The following is a 4,163-nucleotide window of genomic DNA, read 5'->3' as shown; positions in this document are numbered from 1 at the left end:
CCCATAGAAGAACAGGTGACCTTAAGGATAACTTATTTCATGCTACCTGCATCCCTCTAAAAGAGAAGTGTGAGAGTAAACTACCAAATGGACAACACCTACAGACATCACTTCCCATAGGCCTTGCTGCTGAGAGCAAGCTGCAAGTGACGTTCCTTGATTTATTAGCTGGGAGCTTTAAATTGAACCCATCAATAAATGTGTGGTAGCCAGAAGAACTACTGTCCATATGATTAGGGCACACCATCAGAACATGTTTTAAAACAGGTTTCAACAGAAACAAGAGTTCCCCTGTATCAGTGAGTTTCCTTCCATCTGGGGCCTAATAAACACAGCCCTGACTCATTACAGGGTCACACTGTTCTCCACATTGTGATTCAGGTATGTGTACGGCAAGGGCAAAGAGACATTCCTGCCTTGGATTTCAAAGTTGTATTTCTCCAGCACATCTTGAGTTTCGTGAATCAGTTCCAGAGGGTTCTTCTCACTGAAGTGATCCTGATAGCCATTTCCAAGAGCGACCTAAGTAGGCAAGAGTTGATGAAATTTGAAATTTCACAACCACTGTATACTAATTATGACTACTGAGGAAACAACCATTGAGATTTAAGATTTCATTACAAATGTCAAAATATAGTTTATCTCATATACTCACAAAGTCAGTGGACTGAGTGCTCAGAAGGTACACCACTGCCATGCCATTGACGTGGTATTGATGTCAGGGAAGGTCTTCAGCATGGTGCTCTCAGTACACTGGCCCTTAGTGGTGGGGGTGGGTGAGAGCGATGGGAGAGTTGGGCATCCAGCCGCCAAAATCAAACTGGAATGACAATGGTGAAATAGATCAGACAACTGCTTTTCCAATATAATTAAACAGAAACTAACTAAAATCACATTTTGAATAACAGCGGAGGATACTGCACACAGGTTTTTGACGTTTCAATGTTCATTACCTGTCCATTGTTGACTGCAGCATGTTGGACAGACACTGTGAAGATCACCATGGTGATAAACTTGACCAGCTCTGTCACCAAACTGAAAGACTGAGGGATTCCTGCACAGAGGAGACAGTATGCTACGATCAGACACCGAATTGACACATTTTGCAAATTATCCAGAATATAGTTAGGGAACGAGAAGCCTAAGGGAATGGACACGTTTGATATCAGAAATAATTTAATCAACAAACCAGATCTGTAGAGAACCATTGTGATTTAATATTATACTTTTGAGTTGCAGCGATCACAAATTTAAAAAGTGTAGCTGTCAAATTCCACCCGTTTCCCTATATAGTGCATTACTTTGACCAGAGAGCTGTTGCCATTTGTGAATACAGATTGTGTCATTTAAATGAGAAAAGTGTAACCTGTGCTGGTTTCTGCCAGGAACCCATAGAAGAAGATATCCTTGATCCAGTTCTGCAGTTCAGAGTCCTTCTGGACGTCTGAGTCACAGGTGAGTAGTAACAAATCATTTTGTGACAAAACCTATACAAAATATCAGGCATTAGCCAAAACACTATGACAACACGGCAAAAGAGCACAGACACAGTATGTGCAAAAGACACTATAAAAAGTCAATATAAACTGGTCAGCATGGGGGTATACTAGAGTTTAGTAAACTGGGCAATGCAAAATGTAGTTGCAGGAATGTACAATCCTTAATACACAAATCATGCTGCTTTATGAGGTTTACAGAATTTCTTTGTGCAGATCTGGGCCTTTTGCACCATGAAAATCTATAGGCCTGTACAAACATTACCTGGGGACGATGTCCACAACCTGAGTCCGTCATCCCTGTAGAGGAAGTTGGGGATTGACTCCAGACCGCGTGTAGTGATGTCCTCCGGCATACAGAGGGAGCTGTAGGTCAATGAGGCCACTGCTTTCTTCAGAAACTCCATCATCCCTGAACCTCCTACACTGGCATTCTTCAAGATGGTATAAGGATAGCCCATGGTGGGGTTCTGGTATGGGCAGGCATAAGCTATGGACAACGAACACAATGGAAATTTGAATGCACAGAGATACCGTGGCGAGATCCTGAGGCCCATTGTTGTGCCATTCATCTGCTGCCATCACCTCATGTTTCCGCATGATAATGCAAGGATCTGTACACAATTCCTGAAAGCTGAAAATGGCCCAGTTCTTCCATGGCCTGCATACTCACCAGACATGTCACCCACTGAGCATGTTTGGGATGAACGTTTATAACAKCGTGTTCCAGTTCCCGYCAATATCCAGCAACTTTGCACACCCATTGAAGGGGAGTGGGACAATATTCCASAGGCCACAATCAACAGCCTGATCAACTCTATGCAAAGGTGTCGCTGGATGAGGCAAATGGTGGTCACACCAGATACTGACTGTTTTTTAAATTTAATTTTTATCCACTCCCCTACCATTTTCTTAAGGTAACTTTGACTAAAATATGCATATATATATATTCCCAGTCAAGTGAAATCCATAGATTAGGGCCTAGTAGATTTATTTAAATTGACCGTTTTCCGTATATATGAACTGTCAGAAAAATCGTTGAAAGTGTTGTACGTTGCATTTATATATATATATACACACATATATTCACCTTTATTTAACCAGGTAGGCCAGTGGAGAACAAGTTCTCATTTACAACTATGACTTGGCTAAGATAAAGCAAAGCAGTGCKACAAAAACAACAACACAGAGTTACACATGGGATAAACAAATGTACAGTATACTTTGTTAGATTACTTCATGGTGTGTAATTTAATTTTAATTTTAATACATTTCGTAAATTCTAACATTCAACCAATAACTAGCCATGGGAGTTTAGAAGACACTGGTGCCTTCCAAGTCGAGAATGAAGTAAGTATCGCCACGTAAGGGTTGGTCTGAGGTTAACACAGGCTTAGACCTGATCTATTTGGGTCAATCAGATAATATCAGTCGTTTAACCTGTTAAACTCTGACTCCCTCTGGTAGCATTTCTAAACGACGCATTGTATACTACCCTCATAAAGTACATTTCTGTCTCAAAACTATATGTCTTGCAAACACATGCTTAGCACTGTTAGGAATTAGGAAGGTAAGAACTGTGGGATTCAGATAAAGGTGTCAGAAACAATGTGACTACTACAGAGCCCGAGACTCAGCAGATTTTTTTTGGGGGGGGTGGTGGGGGTCCCCGCAATTGTCCCCATGTTGGGGAATAAGCGATTTGAAATCCTAGGTTTGAGAAAATGTCAGTAATTACTGTTCCAAAAGGAATTAAAATACAAATATTTCTCATATCTTTTGCCAAATGGTGACACCTTAAACATGCACAAATTCCCATTGGAACACAGCCATTTTAAAAGTGCAGGGCATGTTCAACATGTCGTTTTCATCTTGGAATGATAWAAAGTACCAGTCAACAGTTTGGACAGAAGGGTTTTTCTTTATTTTGACTATTTTCTATATTGTAGAATAGTGAAGACATCAACACTATGAAATAACACATATGGAATCGTATGGTACCCAAAAAAGGTGTAAACAAATCAAAATATATTTTATTTTTGAGATTCTTCAAAGTAGCCACCCTTTGGCTTGATGACAGCTTTGCACACTCTTGGCATTCTCTCAACCAGCTTCAAACTTTTGACTGGTTCTCTATATACTGAAAACGACCCTGGTTTACTAGGCATCATGTGGAAGAAAACAGACTGAAACAGGGAGGGAATACCTGTCCAATAAGAAACTCTTGATTTTGTTTCTGTTGCAAAAGGTTTTGCTACGGTGTGCACTAATTAATACAACCCAGAATTTCCTCCTTCCAGACTACACACAGGAGCACTGGAAGGAAGATGAGTTTTTCTTGTAGATATATTGGCCCTCTTTCTGGGACTCACCCACAAAACAGGACCAAGCCTGACCTGCTGAGGAGTGACGTACTCCATCCTAGCTGGAGGGGTGCTCTCATCTTATCTACCAACATAGACAGGGCTCTTACTCCCCTAGCTCCACAATGAAATAGGGTGCAGGCCAGGCAGCAAGGCTGTTAGCCAGCCTGCCAGCTTAGTGGAGTCTGCCACTAGCACAGTCAGTGTAGTCAGCTCAGCTATCCCCATTGAGACCGTGGTCTGTGCCTCGACCTAGTTGGGCAAAACTAAACATGGCGGTGTTCGCCTTTAGCAATCTCGCTGG

At 41.6% G+C, this 4,163-nt stretch overlaps 1 pseudogene; it reads right to left on the bottom strand.

Moving 5' to 3' along the window:
* Positions 1-235: 235 nt before the first annotated feature.
* LOC112079047 (hydroperoxide isomerase ALOXE3-like) overlaps positions 236-4,163 on the bottom strand; it is a 12,210-nt pseudogene continuing 8,282 nt past the window's right edge.

The sequence above is a fragment of the Salvelinus sp. IW2-2015 genome, unplaced genomic scaffold (assembly GCF_002910315.2).
Source record: "Salvelinus sp. IW2-2015 unplaced genomic scaffold, ASM291031v2 Un_scaffold6772, whole genome shotgun sequence".
In the NCBI taxonomy this organism is placed as follows: domain Eukaryota; kingdom Metazoa; phylum Chordata; class Actinopteri; order Salmoniformes; family Salmonidae; genus Salvelinus; species Salvelinus sp. IW2-2015.
The sequence above is the reverse complement of the archived record's forward strand: the minus strand, read 5'-3'. Positions and strand labels throughout refer to the sequence as shown.